This window comes from Rhipicephalus microplus, chromosome 2, assembly GCF_043290135.1.
Source record: "Rhipicephalus microplus isolate Deutch F79 chromosome 2, USDA_Rmic, whole genome shotgun sequence".
In the NCBI taxonomy this organism is placed as follows: Eukaryota; Metazoa; Arthropoda; class Arachnida; order Ixodida; family Ixodidae; genus Rhipicephalus; species Rhipicephalus microplus.
Genome location: NC_134701.1, coordinates 122,874,027 through 122,894,330, shown reverse-complemented (window position 1 = coordinate 122,894,330; position 20,304 = coordinate 122,874,027). Strand labels below are relative to the sequence as shown.

Sequence of the window (20,304 nt, the reverse complement as noted above, 5' to 3'; positions counted from 1 at the left end):
CACTTTCCTCGCGGCCCTTGGAGACGAAGGTGCTGATGAGGCATTTGTGCAAGTGCCAAATATTTTTACACATGATTTTATTATCAAAACCTCTTGTCACCCATTTTTACTATACGTATCATGCCACTGTCATGATTTTAATAGTTATGTTTTTACCAGTGTTAGCACAAGGAATTTTAAGGGCCCTATACAGCCACGCACCATATCATTGTCCACATTATAGTCAATGAAATGGCGCTCTTTGGCCATGAATTGTCCCTTGCGCCGTTAAGCCCTACACATCATCATCAACTTAACCATGTAGCGTAGGCTTGGATCTTTTAAATGACGCATTTATGTCTTTTGTTGCTCCAACATGTTTTTTAAGGAGTATTCATAAAGCCGGAAGCTTTTATTTTTTTCTTTGAAAACAAATTTTTCTTGTCTCCTTAGCCATTTCTGCGTAAGTTGTGTAATGTTGCTTTACAACATTCTTGACATTTTGTAGGACTCATATAAAATCGCCCTTTGCAGTCTTTTGATGAAACGCCGAAGCACTGTCCATTATTTCCAGGGAAATAATATTTATGTGCCCACTTTTTATCATTGCACCTTGGGTTTAGCGGCTTTTGGCATGACATATCACATGATCCTCTTCCTGGTAACGGATGCAGCGTAGCTGGAATTGAAGAAAAATTGGTTTACTCAAGTCTAAACAGCACCAACAAGCAAGAGTACAACGAAATATACGGACTCTTGATATAGTGAGAAACATTTGAACAGAGAACGCGGCTGGAGATGCATTGAAGATAAACTTTTCTGTCTCCGGACAGGCTGTTCTCTCTCTCTCTCTCTCTCTCTCTCTCTCTCTCACACACACACACACACACACACACACACACACACACACACAAACACACACACACACACACACACACACACACACACACACACACACACACACACGCGCGCGCGCGCGCACAAATGTGGCCCTGTGGACACGTTAATTTTTTTAACTCTGGATCTTGCAGAAGCCAACATTGAAAGAAAAAAAATTCTCAACTTGGAACTTCATTCCCCGTTTTTAACAGCAAAAACAAACCACAGGAGGTCCAAGGACAACGCACAGAAAGCTGCAGAACAGCCAAGAGCAGCGGGCCAGGGTTCCTATCTCTTTCGTTTGCGAAAAAAATAATATAGAGCATTTAAATAGACGGGAGGGGATCTTGGGAGATGTTTTTTTTTCTCGGCGAGGGGGCACCACCTTCTTCGGAAGGCTGAAGGGGGGGAGGCGACAGGTGATGTAGAACATCATTTGTGTGCTCTGTACGCCTTGAAGAGAAAAATTGTGGGGAAGGGGAGGACACGGGTTCGGTGTTAAGCCACCCCGGCTATCTCTCTGAGAAGGAATGTTTACATAGCTGAAATACATGTTCATAGTCCCCCTAAACATGCATATATCGACATATTTCAACATACAACAACTTTATTGATTCCTATCTATGCATATACAAAGTTTGCGCATTATTACTTTCCTACCGGGACATGTGACATAAATAAAACTGAAAAAGGTGGTACCACACGCAGAACAACCTGATCAATTAAAAATGATGAAAGGTGATAAATCAGTCACTTTTAATACGGTTTAGGCAAAAAAGTTTGACCTTGCTCAGTGGAAGAACAAAAGCACAATAATAAAAAAAAGTGATTGGAGCAAAAACTACGAAAACAGCAATTTCAAACAGGACGATGTGTATGCACTAAGCGAGGCTGTCCTTTTGAAAAGTTGGCTCTGCTTCGGTTTCCTAGCAAGTGGTTTGTTTTCTCTGCAAGAAGTCGAAATATTATTGACGACACGGACGTCACTCGCGCACAACTTTCCTTGGCAATGAAGCAAAGACTACGGAGCAAAAGTGGGCGTGTGGCAGCACTGAAAAATGTAGTCCCTGAAGTGCGTCCTTGCTCTCGCGCGTTAATCATAAAAACACGGCATAAATTCATTTCAGGGGTGAAGATCCTTAAGGCGTGGGTCGGTTGTCACCTGCATTTTTGCATGTATGCTGTGACCACCTCGCAGCATATCCATGGAGGGAGTGATAATGAGTAAGGTAAAGCCTCGGAGGTTTTTTACGGCAAACCGTGAATAATCCGCTAGCAGCATCTGTCCGTCGTCTGTCTGACGCACGGAAGGAAGGATGCACAGACGTACGGACGGATGCACGGACGAACGCATGGGCGGTTGGAAGCATGAACGGGCGCACGGACGGAAGCGCGGACAGACTGACGGATGCTTTGCCTCACTCATCATGATTCAGTCCATGGATATGCTGTGGTTTTTTAGGTGGCGCTGTACAGGAAGGAACATAGAAAAAAACAAAGAGATATTTGTAATATGATATACTTTACGCCGTGTCATTTCGTGTTCTGTCGCATGTAAAAATATTGCACGTTTTACATGCACCTCACTATAAAAATGACGTCTTGGTCTTCAGGTGAGTGGCCTTCCTCCTACAACAACTTCAACAACTTACCAAAGGAGCTTGCCAGAAATGTCACTCGCAACTGGTAGTCTAAGCCGATGTACCATATTTTATGCACTGTCACCATTCGAACATTGATGTCAATCGAAGCACGTGGTGGGCCGGACTGCTTCACGAAGGAGTACATATGCAGTAGCTCCTCCCCATATGTTTTCCTTCATTGCCAAGAAAAGTCGCCCGCGAGCATACAAATCAAGTTAGTAATATTGGTGTTACATGCCGAAATTTCGATATCAGTTAAGGTTTTACATGTAAGTCTGCTTTAGTGTTATATCTCAAATTCCTGATTTGAGTTAAGGCACGCCGTAGTGGGGGACTCCGGATAAATTTCCTGTGATGTTTATGTGCACCACGCCTGCGTGGACTGTTGTTCTTTGCAATTATTTCCGATTAAAATGTGGTTACGTTGGCTAGAGATCTAACCAGTCACCTTTAGCTAAGTAGCGCTGTACCTGACGTGCTAAGCTACCATGACTGGTAGGCTAAATTTACATCATTTCGCGTGCTCTACATTGTACTAGGTTTCTTTGAATGTGTGCCCGCCATTTTTTATTCCGATATAACGACAGCCTTCTTTATTTCGTTAGGCTAACGGTGCGCATATCGGGAGTGGTATCAAACAAAAAACAATGTGAGAATTTTACGGCATCTATGAATAAGTAACTAGAGTGCTAGACAGCTGACGTGAAGGTCGGAGTTCTATACCGGCAAAAGTAGTTTTATTTTGATGGTGGTGAAATGGTAAAGGCCCGTATGCAGTGTGATGTCAGTGCACCCAAAAAAACAACAACAGATGTCCAAAATTTCTGGAGCCCCTTTACCACGGCCTCTCTTATATTAATTTTGTGTTTTTGGACGTAGCACGCCATATACTAGTAATATTGTTATAACTTAGCAGGTCAAAACGAAGACGAAGCTAGGAACAAGGATCATGACATGATAAGAACTTTAAGAACTTCTTTAATGTTCCTGACGCAAATAATGGAGATAGCCCGAGGGCTCCTCATCAAGTCGGTGGCTCCAACCAGGACGGAACTGGGAGGCGGTGACTCTCGGCTATTGCCCGAGCCCTCTGGAGCGTTTGTAGTTGAAGAGTGATGTCGGAATTGCGAATAGCCTTGTCTCACTTTGACCTGACTGTGCAGACGGGAGCTGTGGGGAGCTAGCGCGCCCTCCCTTTTGGCGTCTCGTTGCCCCAGCTTGTGAGAGCGCTGGCCGGGTGCAGCTCGAGTGCCGGGAGCATGGCCACCGTGGTTTTGTCGCCGGGCCTTTCTACCTGGCGCAAGCCGCGTGTTTGTTTTTAGGGGTGACGCTCAATATAGTGGCACCTATTCATCTCTCGCGGCCGTTGTAGTGTGTAACAAGTATAACATTTTGACCTCCAAGGTAGTGGCTGTGAGAGATTTATTTTGTGCGTTGTTGAACAATAAAAAATAGTGCTCAATGTACATGCCAATGGCTGCTAATGGAGAATGAGAGACAGGAGCATTCGGTTTATAGTTAACACGCACGCTGTGATCCCCATTAGCGGTAATTGGCATGTACATCGAGCACTATCTGACAAGAAAGGGTTGCTATGTTATACTCGCTGGGTGTAACCTCCTTAGTTTTAGAAAGGTTTAGCGAGCGTTGAGCCACAGTGCAATGAATAAAATGAACTAGTATATAACATAAACTCGAGGTGGTTAAAGGTGGGAAGTAGACCCGAAGCGCAAGCCGTCAGAAAGTGTGCGTGTCCCACCTCTCGTTTAGTCCTTGGAATGTCCGCTGGATGGCGGCGCTTCTATATGGGGAATATATGATGAAAAGATGTGAGATAATGGTACTTGGAGTGTTGAATAGATGGACGAGTGGACACACAGACAGATGCATGGATAGACGCCTGAACGGACGCAGGAACGGATGCATGGACGAACGCAGGTACGGACGCACGAACAGATGCACGAACGGACGGGTGGATGAACGCATGGACGGTCACACAGATGGACGCATAGACGGACGGAAGCAAGAACGAATGGACGGACGAATGCTTCGCCCCACTCTCCATCATTCACTCCATGGATATGCTGCCTATTTTTTGATAGCCTCACGCTCTCGTGACGAGACTCGATAAGGGCTTCGGTCAACAGGTGGCACATTCTCTTATATTATTGTGCGGTGCTTAGCGATGGTGGCTCTTCCTATTTTAAATGCCGTCGAAAAGCAGTTCTCGTATCGTCGAAGAAGGTCCTTCAGCTGTTCTTGTCTGTCACAGGGCAATGTTGAAAATTGGCTCCGCAAACAGGGATTCATTCGCGTCTTCAGCTGACGAGCTTGTCAAGATGCACGATTCACCAATTTCAGTGAAATTTTCCCGGAACGCGATGGCCGGGCCTTTCTAGGGGTGCTTTTTCTCTGCCGTGAAGTCTGTGATCAGCATTTCTGAGCATTCGTTTCGAAAGTTAGCGATACCTCTGCTGACACAAATGTGGTCGAAAAACAAATCAGCGTGTCCTTCAACTCTGCCTTCCATTTCTTATTAGGGATCGCCACTGACGGAGACGAGAGTGCTCGAGTAGGGCAGGTTAACATGTTCATCAACTACGCTTAATGGTGAACAACACTTAGCCTCCCTGCTCTGGTTTATCGCTTGATCTGTAGATAACGTAAGGGACTGCGACTTAAGGTCGGTGACAACGTCGTGTTCATTCAGGAAAGCAATGCCGAGTATGGCATCTCGGGAACAATGCTTGAGTATGACAAATGTAGTTGGGTATGTGTCGTCGTAGATTGTAATTCTTGCGATGCACTTTTCCTTCAGCATGACAAGATGTCCACCCGCCACGCGCATCCGTGCACCGTCCCACTCGGTCTTTACTTTCTTGAGCTCATTGGCCAAGCGCCCACTGATGATGGAGCTTGTGTCCATGAGAGCACTGATGTGGCGGCCGTCAATGAGTACGTCGAGGTCAGTACTTTTTCGGTTTTGCGTCGCAGTTAGGGTAAAGTGTTAGGTCACGACTCGGTCGCGTCTTACAGCTTTCTATTCATCCTGTTGCCATGCACTGATCTCTCGCTGTTTTCTTCATGACCCGAATTTCAGTGGGGGCCACATCGTCGCTTATTTGTCGTGCTTGGCTCACGTGTCTCGTCGTCATCGGTGGAGGTTCTTCAAAAGTTTGGTGCACAGCAACCGCGCCTCCAGCGGCCGCTGTCTTCAGTTTCCCGGACTTGGGGACTGGCCACGCGCACCCGGAAACTGTGACCGATGCTCTGGTGACTGGTAACGGGCAGGTGATGGTGATCGGGAGGAATACCTGGGTCGCCACTCAATGTTGGCGAGGTTCTCTGCAATGTCCCGAAGGCGTTCGCCTCGTTATGGGCGGGGCGCAGCGAGCGGGGAACCCACGCAGACCCATTTCAGTTTCAGTCTCAGTGTATATTTTTACTTTCGTACGAAACATACATGCTTACATAAACATACAGAAGGAGGTCTCAGAGCACTTGGCTGAGGGGGACCTCCTTTCTCTGAAATGACAGCGGTTGTAGACATGTGCCGCTTCGCCGCAGTGGTAACAGAGCGGGCGACGGTCAGGTGCTGGCTATATATCCATCTTCCTTGGCGTGCCGTGTGCAGGGAGCGGTAGTCGGCTGTCCACGCGTGTCGATGAAGGACGATGTTGCGGCATCATATCCTATCGCCCGGCTGGCGTGCGTAGTCCATGGTGTGCGGCTGCAGCGCATGGCATCATTTCTGGTTCCTTTTTTGTTTCACATGGTCCGTGCATGCCTACTACGTGCTGAACTTCCTCTTTGATTACAGTAGCGAGGGACGAGATTTCCGGTCGTGACGTCGGAGACATCATGTGCACTTATTCGCGGATGACAGACCTAATCAGTTCTCTGAGGTTGTCGTCGTGCGCAAAGTTGGGTGAAGCGGCTTAGATGCTCATTGAGCTCGTTGAAAAGTGGTCGTAGTGCCTCACACGCCATTGGAAAGACTTCTAGATGTCGCTGGTCTCATTTAAGAATTCTTTTAGTGTAGAAGGGGTGTTTCGTAGAAGCCTAGCAAAAAGATTCTCTTTGACGCCTCTCATCAAAAAGCACACCTTCTTGTCCTCAGACATGGCCGAGTCAACTTTCCAAAACAGGCGGTGCGTTTCTTCAACGTGCTTCAGCACAGATTCTCCAGGCTGCTGCATGCGCGTCAGGAGCAGCATCTCTGCGCGCTCCTTGCCATTCTCCCTGGGGAATGACTGTAGTGAAGACTGCCTAAAGAAAGGCCAGGTAGACAGCGATGCTTCATGGTTTTCGAACCTTACCTTGGCAGACTTTTCCAAGGAAAAAAAAGACGTGCCTCAGCTTGTCATCATCATCCCAACCGTTGAGAGTGGCTACCCTTTCTAACTTTACCAGCCATTTCTGGTGGTGAGCCATGAAAGTTTGGTGACTCTCGAGGCTACTGGAACACAATTGGTGTCGTGGTGGTGTTGGTAGTGTTCGTTCCTGCAGTCCTCGTCGTCACCTTGATTGGAAGAGTGCCCAACTTCGGAGGTAAGTTCTGCAAGCGCCGGCTTGCTCACTGCGTAGTGGCACCGTCAACTTCAAGCATGGGATGCGGAATGCTGTTCTGCTTGCCGAAGGTGTCATAGGCATGGGACCCCAGCATCTCCAGAAGATGTCACGTAGTGTTGTCACTTGTCACCGGAAATCAAAGGCGATGTGAGGCAACTACTTTATTTGGCAGAACTCAGGCCTAGATGGTCATTGGTAACACCCAAAGGACGCAGCCGCCGCGCCGGCGTGTCACACGAAAAACACACTTGCGGCTCACCACTGCACGCACACCTACCCACTGATTCTGCTCCCCGCAGTGAGTCGACTTGCACCTATTATCAATACAACAGGATGAAACGCAATACCATCTTTCTCACGTGATCATACCAGGTGCCTGCTTTGGCGCTTGTAAAGACGATTGACACAAATAATGAGCGTGCCAGTTTACAGCCGCAAACCAAAAGACCTCACGTGGCAATATGAAGGGGATAGCAGTTTTGTAACGTGATATTATTATACTGTCAATACTGAGAAAATTTGAACTCTGCAATCATTAAAGTTAAGAACGCGCCTATCATGAGATTCCTGAGTGATGGCTGCACTGTGAAACACAGACAGTTTTTTCTTGCAGTGCACACAAACACGTGTCAAGATTACGCTCACTGCGTGCCTTCACTGAGCAGTGTCTTCATGTGAAATAACCAGGAATATTACAGGACAAAGTGCTGAAGATTTGGTAACGTGGTACGCTTTCAATATTGCGGAGGTGGTATGATAAAAGAGACAAAAAGACTGTTCGGGCGTTACAGTCTTTCTGTCTAGGCCTTTACATGACAGCGAAAAAGTGACGAATAGATTTTTCCGAACAGGCAGCTGACCGAAAGAACAGAGGAAAGGCGTAGCTATCAGCCAGTAATAGAGCACCCCCTTTCATCTCCTGAGAATAATGCAACAGTGATTGAAAATGTGAAAATTAGGACTAGACCACCAGCTGTGAATCTGCAATTACAAGAAATGTGCTCCAGACTTGTGGTTGACTCGAATGATCACATCCATGTCATCAATTCTTGTGCAAAGTGAATTTAACATGCAAGTCTGTGTCGGTGGCAACAGGTGCCATTTGCAAGCACTTGCATGCAACACTACAGAATGTGTAGAAAAAGAAAACACACCTTAAAATACAGGTAATGGTGATTTTTATTTTTTTCGCCCACTTTGGAGGAGGGGACGTGGTCACAATCCCAGGAAGGCTGTAAGATTGGCCCCAAGTCACGCCACACGTACACTACGCGCAAACGCACTTTTAAAGGAAGAATAACTGCGGCGCTACGCAGACACACGTCTAGAAGTGGTAGAAGGCGCTCACTGCTGAAAATATCATTTGATGTGTTGTCCAAATCTTACCTTGAAAAGCTCTCCCTTTGTTAGGTAGCACCGTAACGTGCCAAGCCAGACGTGCAATTTTTTGTGCGACGCGGCGTGCTGCATGCGACGTTTCAGCACACATGGGGGCGAAGGAGCTATTAGCGGCAGGCTCTACCCCCTTGTGCACCACCGTCATAAACAGTGCCCAGGTTGGCCACTTCCACGCACGGAGCGAACTAGTGTAAGTGCAATATTCACAGAATTTAACCTTCATCTTTTCATCTGTAATCATCATCACGAAGAACGTCTTCTTCGTTCAATGCGTTCACCGGGCGATTCCGCCCAATAAACACCGTTGCAACCCCGACTCCGCTACTGTCTTGGAATATATTTAGCGTCCTTTAACGACGGGTTGCTCAATAAAAGACTACAACACGGTTACTCTTCCACCGCTTGCTTCGCGTAACGTTGATACTCAAGTTACGTGGCATCTGCCAAAATTTTTATTCAGATCGCTAAAGAAGTAGTTTGTATAGCGAAACAATTTTGCAAGGCCTGTGGGAGTTCGGTAAACTGAGAAAAACTCTCGCATTGTTGACATCGACATTTTCCCTCAATTCCAAACGTTTATTCTAACATTCCGTGGGTGAATAGGTTCACGAAATATTGTAGAATCAAAATTTTGTCGGGATAGCGAGCCGTACTGGCGGAGGAAAGCTGCTGAACATTAAAGAAAAGTGGAAAACGATAGAGGAAGGGATTTTCCGATGTTTTCATGGCTTTTTTTTGTCTCCACACTCTGGTACACATTACAGGTTTTGTGTTGCTCATGTATAAACGCACAAAAGCTGCGCCACGTGTTTCCAGTATTTCTATGGGGATCATTGCGGGATTAGTCTGGTCACACTAATCTTTTTTGCCGTACTTGGTTCTGCGGCATCAGCCTGTCGCTTTTGTTTCTACGTGCAAATGTTCAGCTGACCGTTGAAAGAGTCATTGTCACTTTAAATCAAGTACATGGGGAACTTCATTGATATTGACCCAAATTCGGCAGCTGCATTTTCGACGGAGGTGGAAGTGCTGTAGGCCCATGTGCTCAGATTTGGGTGCAAGTTAAAAGGCCAGTCAACAGGCTCCGGCTTTTTTTGCACCCCCCAAACAAGCTCGGTAATTTCTATAATAGACCGCGACAATCACGTTTTCTGAATATTACAATGCTGGGCGCCGCGCAGAGCCTCCATATTTCCACGCTCCTTTCCTATGCCTGACCACTGATCCTTCCACGCACAGTGACAACTCGGTAATTGGTGACGTGACGCAGCACGCAGCTCATCGATTCGTCTTAACCAGGTCTCAACAAACACTAATGAAGTAAACGACAGTTCCTGTTCCCACCCACAGCTACGGCTTAGCTATTCAATCATACGAGTAGCGAAACTCCCCATAGACTCCGTGTAATACACTCGAGACACGTCAGTCGCCCAATTTTTGGGAGTGGTCAGATTGTCCCACCGCATTTTGTTCAGCACACCCACTTTTAAACGCGTTACTTGTCTTTTGTGTTGCTTCTCCCGAACGGTCCGACAGTCTGCTGCGAAAAAATTGAACTCTGGAAATATTCGTCGTAGTTATGGAACGCAGTTTTGCTGCAAATCGTTGTCGGCTGCGAATCGAGTGACTGCAGGCTGCGGAGAAGCATCGACACCGAGTAAGCAGTAAACAACCAGGCATCGCAGCAAGCAGAAGTGCGTTGTGTCTGATCGAGTTCGCTGATACGTCGATGGCTGACGTCTTGTCACAATGCCCAAGTGGGCGGAGTCACGACGATGGACTAGGCGAATGCTACCTAGAAATTTCAGGCCTGCACACTGCTTCTGCCATAGGCTCTGACGTCACTTCGTTTAGACTGGCGTGTTTCATTGCACAGACGTGCCTACGCTAGCTCTGGTTGCTCGAGAGACATGCAGTGCCAAGCCTAACGAACGTTTTTGTGGTGTGCTGGTTGGCGAATCGAGACGACCATCTTTTTGCGTGTCCCTGAACTGCAGCGTGGATATGTGATGCGCTTTGTGCACTGCATAATCGCCATATGTATAGCTGCAAATCCGAACGGTTGGACGATGCTGCGTGGCGAATCTTCGCAGCAATGGGACCGAAGTTGCGAGTGTTCTCGTTTTCTAAGGACAACCAAAGAACAAAATGGGAGCGTGTCATTCGTGAAGCTGGGAACATGGGCTAACCCTCAGAGAGCGGTGTTATCACCACCCCTGTTCAATATAGCTATGATGCGCCTCCCAAGCCAACTGGCCCATGTGGAAGGCACTCAACACACCGTACATGCTGATGACATTACAATTTGGACCACTGAGGGGAGCCTTGAGAAAATGCAGGAACGACTTTAGCGGGCTGCTTCCATAATAGGGCCGTATGCCAGCGGCTGTGGACTCCAGTGTGCTCCAACTAAATCAGAGCTCCTACATGTCATAGCGAATTCAAAAGATAACACAGGTATACCCATCTATCTGTCTGGTGTTCCTATCAGATCTGGATTCTTGGCCTTTTTATTCACCACAGATTCAGGCCTGACTCTACCATCACAGGACTCAAGATAGCAGGCGAACAGGTAGGGGGCATGATCCACCATATTGCCAACAAGCGGGACGGTCTGCAAGGCAGGGACGCGATTCGGCTCGTTCATGCCTTTGTGGCTAACCGGATCCTCTCCTCCGTGCCATACATTCGATCTAACAAGCAAGAACACGAAAGATTTGACGCCATTATCCACAAGAGTACAAAAAGAGCTATGGATCTCCCAGTGGCTATCCCCAATACAAAACTGAGGGCGTGGATGTGTTCAACTCCTACAAGGAGTGGCGGGAGGCACACCTCATATATCACTATACGCGGCTTATGCAGACGTCGCCCGGGAACTGCGTTCTCAACCACTTAGACGTTCAACACGCTTGCACTAGAGAGAAGGCGGAGCGTATTCCAGAACGTTGGCGTCAAATTCTCTGGGTCTCTCCACTCCCCACAAGCGTGGACACGCACACGCATGAAAGCGGGCGACAAGCACGGACACGGATGCTTGAGAGACAACATGATTCCTGACCTGGTGTATACTACGTAGACATAGCAGGGCCGACGCCCAAGGGATTTTACACAGCTGCTGTAGTTCAACAGAGAATTTACATCAACGGGCTTTCCTTCAGAGCACAGAATTCAAAGAGGACAGATGAAGTGGTGATAGTTCTTGCTGCCGCGGATTGCAATTCTAAGATGATAATAACGAATTCGAAACAAGCGTGTGCTCACTACCTAGAAGGGGACATATCCCCCTTAGCTAGCCATATTCCAAAATGGTCTGTCTCTGATCTAACCTTGAAAAGCATTATTAGGGCTCTTGGCCATCAGGGTTTACGAGGTAACGTTGCCACTGACGCGGTCGCCCGAGCCCTAAACCACCGGGCTCCTCACCCCAGTTGTTATGAATCGAAGGTTAATACACCGCTGCGGCGGTTCAGAGAAATTATTTCCTATTATCGCGACACTCACCGCTTTTTTCCGGCTCCTGCAAAAGGGGGAATTAAGGCGATGAGCGAACTTTAAGGCGCCTGCAGACAGGTACTCTACTGTGTCCTGCATCTATGAAACACTTGGACACGAACACGGATGGGCGGTGCCCACACTGTGGGGTGACCTGTGATATCTTCCACATGGTGTGGGCACGTGCGAAAATCTCCACCTGCCCTCTTCTACTACCCTTTCCCGAGAGGCATGGGAGACTGCCCTCCTCAACTGCTTCTCGCTGGAGTCTCCACGGACTCTGGCAAAACGGGCGCCAGTCGGGGCCTCGTCTTGCGGTGTCCCAGTGTAGGTATGCCGACCATGTAGCGAGGTCGTGCTTTGGCCCCCGAATTCTCTCTATTTTTTCAACAATAAACGTTTTCATTTCTCTCTCTCTCTCTCCACGAAGCTGACATCGACATTCGTTTTCTTCGTGACGCGAAGTTACGTGTGTCCGTACTACATTTTTAAATCAATCCGATGGCACCCTCTTCACCATGTTCTGTTCTTGCTCCATACCAAAGGCACCATGTGTGCTTCTGACTTGTTAGAAAAAGCCCTAACATTAAAATATTGACCGTGCGTGGCAATAACTTTTCAGAACAGTTTTCTGTCAGGGTCGGTAAACATTTTTGATTGATTGATTGATTGATATTTGGGGTTTAACGTCCCAAAACCACCATATGAATATGGAGACGCCGTACTGGAGGGCTCTGGAAATTTTGACCACTTGGGGTTCTTTAACGAGCACCCAAGTCTGAGCGCATGGGCCTACAACATTTCCGCCTCCATCGGAAATGCAGCTACCGCCGCCGGGATTTGATCACGCGACCTGCGGGTCAGCAGCTGAGTAATCGGTAAACATTTTGCTTTTGGTGATTAGCACAGCAGGCTTCTTGTATTACGTTTTTTATTTAGTTGAGAAAAATGGAAGGAATGCTGTTGCACTGCTTAGTGCACCAGTTTTGTGCATAGTATTTTTTTGCCGGTCTTACAAATGCTTTATTGCGGAATTACAATTTTGTGCCAGTTTTGCGAGCACCTTAGCCTAATATGTTTCTTTGAAATTTAGAGGTGTGTAGACATTTACAGCCAAGCGTTGCTAAAATGACCTCAAAGGGGAAAATAACAGCAATTAGATTTTGGTGGAAAGGAAAAGAGCGTGAATTATGGTGACAGGTGACAGCATACTTTTCGCGATCTGAGTAGGATTTAGAATTTTAAATCGCATTCAGAAGTAGCCAAAACTGGCATGTCGCGCCCCTAGCGCAAGAGCTATGAATCACAATTATGAAGACCTAGTAACTTTACTGTGATTACTTAGAGCGCACCTGAATAAGGGCCTAAATTTCAAATATGTACGTTATTGTTCATTTTCGTTTGTTTCTAGTTGGCCTAAAAATAACTCCACTATGTGGGGTTTAACTTCCCAAAATTATCATATAATTATGAGCGACGCCGTTGTGGAGGGCTCCGGAAGTTTCGACCACCTGGGATTCTTTAACGTGCACCCAAATCTGAGCACACGGGCCTACAACATTTCCGCCTCCATCGGGAATGCAGCCGCCGCAGCCGGGATTCGAACCCGCGACGTGCGGGTCAGCAGCCGAGTACCTTAGCCACTAGACCACCGCGGCGGGGTGGAAGAAATGGCTGACAGATAAATATTTTAAACGCTTTTAAATGCCACACCTAATTAAGCGAGCGCCTTTTTTTGTGCAGCGTCTTTTTAAGTAAATGACTGAAAAACGATGCTAAGCATGTAGAACTCGCCGCAAACCTTTCATCTTTTAACGGGAGACGATTGTGACAATGAATTCACCACCTTCTGTGCGTGCGCTCGATCGGGCAAAACGAGTGACGTGGCGGCGGCAGTGAGCAGGCCTGAAAATATTTTTTAGGTGGCATTGGCTACGCCTTCCCCTCCCTCTGAAGGAGAAGAGTGGCGAGACCGCGGGAAAATTTGAAGCCAGCGGAAAGCGATGTTTTATCCCCTGTAACTTCTGTAGTATAGCACGTATTCAGGAAATTCTTGTGACAGCATGTTCACGAAGCAAAAATGCACATATCTCTCTTAAGAGCATTTTTCTTGACCTTGGGATAATTCACTGGCCCTTTGAAGAACTCCAGGTGGCAGAAATTTGCAGAGCCCTGCACTACGGCGTCTTATCTAATCTTATGGTGGTTTCGGGACGTTAAACCCCACATATCAATCAATCGTTATTATAGAAAAGAAGTCTTTCGCGCATGCAATATTTCAACAACACGTTTTTTTTCGAGCGAGTATCTATAGGGTGTAAAGCGCAAAATGTTGTAGAAGGAATTGGTTGACATTTTTTTACCGGCACCGCTTTAGAGGAGTTTGTACTGCGCGGAAGGTACACCTTCCACGAATCTTGCTCTTCGTTTCCAGCAGTGCGGCTGTGCAGCTGAGTTTGACAAAACCAGTGTTGATGAGGCATAGTGACCAGCGTAGGCGTGAAATAGCTGAAGCGTATGAAATCATGAAAGCAGCAGACAGGTGCGTCAGCCAACCCTCAGTCACTCTCATAGAGGCTGAGATTGCATATCTACAGCATACTTGATTACGTATTTCAGGGGGGGGGGGGGCTAAGGGTTTTTTATGCCTTCATGTTTTCATATATAATATACGTTTCTTCCATGAAAATTTGGGTTGTTCGACAGCGCTTGTGTCTTGTATTTTTGTGTTTCTTTCTATTTTTTGTGCACTGACTGTGGTGGGTATGTTGCAGTTAGCCCCATTTGCTTCTTTATTGAAGAAACCAAGGCAACGTGTATGGATGGCCAAGTATACAATGTAATGATTCGCAACAATCCCGGAGCTCAAGAACCAGGCAACCCAAACCGTGCCTGGCTGCCCCTAACATAGGCAAGGAATACACAAACAAAACTGAGTAGTAAATCTCGACAACTTAGATATGGTAAATACAGACATGTGTGCCCTAGAGACTCTAATACTAAAGACAATAGGAACGTATTTATTGTCACTTGTGTGATTATCAAACAGTGCGTCATGAAGTCTTGACCACCACTAATTCGATACAAAAGCTGAATTTTAGTAATTTTAGTAAATAGCAAACGCAGAAATGCCAGTTTGTAAAGCTCACTTGGCTTACATACTGTCTTTCTGTTCATGATGCCGTCACTTCACTTGAGCTGTTTGTTTACTGAACAACACAGATAACGTTTCGGTCATGGATATTCCAGAAGGAGTAGTTTACGGTAGTGCGAGTATAGCAGTACGAGAGTCACTGTCATTCAAATAATGTTTATAGCAAAACACTACTGATAGCAGAAAAATGTATCGCGTTTCACTGCTTGAATAACAAAGCTATACTGGTATATAGTGAAGTTCTGTAGCTTAGGTGGGTATCTTCTATATGTTCATGACTTTTCACGAAGTCAGTCATCATAGTATTGCTGTGCGCATTCCTATCTTTCTCTTTTTTTGTGCACTGAGTTTATTTTCAGGAAAGAATTGTGGGTAGTGTTTTTTGTTTATTTGGGGGACGCTGGTGAAGTAAGGACTGTGATCAGCTCTAATTGCGCCGCGGCGCAGCAGGTGGCACTGCCAGCGTGCCGCAGGCCGACATTCCTTTCCATCCCTCTGATCCGCCAACGAAGGCGCGGAAAGGTGAACTCGGGGTAAGCATCTGCCTCTAAGCCCTACGCCCGTGATACCACCTGGCACCGCCCGTTTTACGGCTATCCTACGCGAGTTTCCCAAGCTGATGCGGCCGCCACAGGCGGGCGGTGTCGTCAAGCATAATGTCTTTCGTCACCTTTCCACCACAGAACCCCCGGTTTACGCACGCACACGCAGCCAATCACTCCAAAGCTGAAGGTAACACGACAGGAGTTTGACCACAAGCTCGAGATCGGCATAATCCATCCATGCGCTGGCCTTTGGGATCCCTACTGCACAAGCTGCCAAAGTGTACACCAGGATACTGGTGGCCCTGCGGTTATTATCAGGCCCTACACCGAGAAAACGGGCCTGACCGTTATCCATTACCGCATATTCACGATGCCATAGCCAACCTGCATGGTGCGACACTTTTCTCCGAGATCGAGCTTGTGCGTGCCTACCGTCAAATTTCCACGGTCTCAGAAGACGTCCTGAAGACAGCAATGACGCCGTTCGGCCTGTTCGAGTTCCTCCGCATGCCGTTCGGCTTACGATGCTCGGAACAGAACTAATCCAGACAGAACAAATTATGTGCAAGACTAATCCTGATAAAGGCCTTTTAAAGGGCATAACATTGAGCACCAGAAAGAATATGTTCAATGTGTCAAGACTACAATATATGACGTATCCTTGACCTGTCGTCTAAGTTACGTCGGACAGCTAAGCAGATGCCTCAATGTGTGATTACTTGAACATGACCAAAAAGTAAAAAAATTCTGATGGCTTTCTGGCGACTCATTGCGCAGAATGCTTGTGCAAGGCACTGTTTGATAAAACAACTGTGCTGGCTACATACTCTAACAATAGTGTAACGCTCAATATTGAGGCGACGGTAATAGCAAATCGAAGCTGCGTCAGCAAGCCAATCGTCGCACTAACAAAAAAAAATAACTACATCACTTGAATTCAACAGCACGTGGTTTTTCTAAGTAAATTCACTGCTGCTTAGTTTTTGTCTTTTCTTTGCTGATTGTTTGATTCGATTGAAATGTCATGTGACAGGTGCTTTGCAATAAAATTCTTGGTGCTTTTCAATAAATAAAACACACCATATCCAAGGAGCGAATGATGACGATTGGGACGAAGCGTCCATCAGCCCGTCCGTGCTTCCGTCTCTCCATTCGTTCTTGCTCCCGTCCGTCTGCACGACCATCCGTGCGTCCTTGCATCCATTCATGCGTCTATCCGTCTGTCCGTGTGTCCGTTTGTGAGTTCAACCATCTCTCTGTCTGTCTGTCTGTGTGTGTGTCTGTTCATGCGTCCATCCGACCGTACGGCCGCGTGTCTATCCATCCATCCGTCCGTCTGGTAGTCTGTCTGTCCGCTCGTCCATGCTTCCATCTAGTGAACACTCCGAGTACCGCCATCTTCCATCTCGCATCCCCTGTGGTACGTACCCGCTCTAGAGCGGCCTGACCCACGCTTGAAGACCCACGCCTAAAGGAGATTCGCTCCTAAAATTTGAGTTGGAGTTAGCGCTCGTCCTGGTTGTTCCCTGTGTTCGTTGTCACCTTTTTCCACTTCAGATTTTTAAGGCAAAATGAGATTTCAGTTGGAGTGGTAGGAAGAAACATACTTAGCGTGGATGTCTGTAAGAGTTTAATTCATACGCTCTTCGAGTGCGTTGTTCGTCGGATGGTACGACGTAATGAGCTTGTGCCTCGTTTCACAGGCCTGCAAGATGTCGGCTATGACCTGCGATAAAAGGTGCGGCCACGGTCTCTAAGCAGCTAGCGTGGCGCTCAGTGTTGCGAAATCACGTCTTGTTGAAGGAAGTCGGTGACATCGATGACGCTGCTTGTTGGAAGAGCTCGTGTGATGGCGTAACGCGTGGCGTAGTCGGTGTCGACAGCTATACACCTGTTGCAGGAGGAAGACAAGAAAAAACAGCAAAGTAGGTCTAAGCCAACATGGAATAAAGGCTATGACGGAGTGTCAAACGATTTAAGGCGCCCGGTGGAAAGCGTCAATGACGTTTTGCGGCGCAGACATTTCTAAGAAGCCGCTACGTATTTTGTAACTGAGCGTGCAAGCACTGGCCAAAAAAGAAGCTTCACCGTATCAGGTCGTAAGTGTATAACACACCAAGGTGACTGGCAGTTGGAAGATCGTGCAGTTCGTGTAGAACTGCCGAGTGAAAGTAAGCTTCGAAATGACAAGCAGCAGGGCTGGTCCGCCGGGCTCTGAATTTCAGCGGTCTAATACTCCTTAGTGAGAGGACGAATAAGCTACTGAACTGATCGGAAGGTGGTGATTTGAGACGCTCGACGATAGCAAGTAAGGACACATCACGCCGTTGCTCCTCACCGATGCCTGTCATTTGCGAATCGGAAAAGACGCAAGGGTCGGTGTAGGTGTCAAGGATGGTGCTCAATTGATTGAAAGGGTAGCGAAAGAGGCAGTCTGTGTCCTGATGTAGGCGTCCCAACTTGTACGCCACCATGTAGGTATACTCTTGCAGCTGCAGAGCCTAGCGCGAGTAGGAAACTTCAGTGACAAAAGCCAACATAGCGCATGATTGTGAGTCACTACAGAGAAATTTGTGCGTATAATCATAGGCGGAAATTGGAGAGTGCCCAAAGAAGAGTAAGACATTCACGCTCTGTAATGAAATAGTTGCGCTCAGCAGCTGCGAGGAGACGGCTAGCGTAGGCGATAACTTGGTCGGGTCCCTGTTGGCGTTAGGTTAGGACGGCTGTGATCTCGTGAGCGCTAGCATCGATTCGTAATTTGGTTGCAGTGGATGGGTCAAAGTGAGACAATGTAGGTGGAGTAGTCAAGAATGTGATGGGGTGAGATGAAGTGGCGTCTTGTGTGGTACCACACGTACATGTCACGTCTTTCAAAAGGTTAGTGAGGGGTAGAGCGATTGTTGGAAAAGTTTCCACGAACCTTCTCGAATAAGAACAAAGTCCTGCAAAACTCTGGACGTCTTTAACTCTCTGGAGTACAGGAAAACTCATGACTGGAAAAGTTTTCCCCAGGTCTGGCTGAACACCTGATGCGTTGACAAGGTGGCCCAACACTGTAATCTTCCGGCGTCCAAAGTGACACTTCGACAAGTTTATTTGAAGGCCAGCAGTGCGGAAGATGTCGAAGATAGCTTGCAAACGCTGAATGTGCTTCTCAAACGTTGGCGAATGAGAAGGACATCGTACAGGTAACAAATAAATGTTGACAGTTTGATTCCTCGTAGCAGATAGACCATCATGCGCTCGAACGTGGTTGAGGCGTTGCGTAGTCTAAACGACATAACTTTTGAACTGATATACGTCATCGTTAGTTTCAAACGCAGTCTTCTTTTGGTTTTTTTTTGTCGACACCAATCTGCAAATAGCCGGAACGTAGCTCTATTGAAGAAAAGAATCGGGCACCCTGTAGACAATCGAGAGCGTCATAAACGCGGGGCAAAGGATAAATGTTCTTTTCGCGATTCTAATCAGATGGTTGTAATAAACGCAGAAGCGCCACGTGTCACGTTGCTTTTACCGAGCATAGCAAGGGACCAATAGGGGACCAAAGCTCAAGTTTGCGGAGCGATGACAACGCCGTGCATGGCCCTAGCGTCGAGCACCGAAACATTTGAGGAGAGACGCGGGAGAGGTCGCAGGTGAGTGAGTGCGACCCGTCGAAACGGGAGCGCGTGCGACCCACGCGCAACGCGTCCTGCATTCGGTGCAACGAAATTGGTCGCCGTGCCGTCAGCTTGGCGCACTAAAACGAGACGCTCGCTGTGCGAAGTTGCCTTTCAGCGATTGAAGAAACGGCTCCACGGAAGCATCGCCAATGTCCAAAGTATTGTGTTGTGGACTGCCACTACAATGCAGAAAACACCAAGGGACGCTCTCCACGTGTAAAGCTGTATCAGCTTTCCATCTAGTCACAGCCGGTGAACACAGCCTCGTTCGCGAAAGATAGAGCAAGCATGACAAGCGACGAAAAAAAAAGCTGAGCACTTCAACTTGACTCGCTGTGGTTAAACTTAGCTTGCTGCTTCGCGACGACGTCAGCGGGTCATGCGCGGTACGGAGGACATGACTAAAATTTCTCGGACATTTTAATACCATGACCCTATAACCTTAGTTTTTATTTATTTTTCATCACGCCGCAAACGTTTTCACATGACAGTACATGGCTACTACTGCTAGATACCACATCGAAACAACAACTATGTGCTTTCCATCAACGTCAACACAACACATCGATTGAGTATGCGGCTTCATGTCGGCAGAATGAGACTTACCTAGAGGCATACGTCGTACACGGTATTATTACAGAGGACCCAAGAAATGCATTTCGCAGTGACTCGGGCGTCGTCGTCTTCCGTCGTCTGCTCCACATCATTAAATTGACTAACGAGCTTTACTCTTTTGCTTCGATTCGCTTCTCGGAAGTGCTTGTGTAGCTTAGAGATCTTTTCGAAGCCGCACAGCAGGCGGTACATTGCCAGGTCAATCAAACGCAGCGCGCGCTCTCTGCACGAGCACGTAATCGAGTGGCAGCGCATTGGATGGATGGATGGATGGATAGATATGGCTGTACCCTTTAGATCGGGCGGTGGCTAGCGCCACCAAGCCGTAATACTTGATGAACCAAAAACTAGATTTA

The 20,304-nt window shown here is 47.3% G+C and overlaps 1 long non-coding RNA gene across 1 annotated transcript in view; it reads right to left on the bottom strand.

Moving 5' to 3' along the window:
• Window positions 1–376: 376 nt before the first annotated feature.
• The window catches only part of LOC142785940 (uncharacterized), a 38,980-nt gene continuing 19,052 nt past the window's right edge, over window positions 377–20,304 (bottom strand). The window contains exon 2 of the long non-coding RNA XR_012888987.1: window positions 377–658. This is a non-coding gene — a long non-coding RNA (uncharacterized LOC142785940). The remainder of the gene's footprint in view (window positions 659–20,304) is intronic.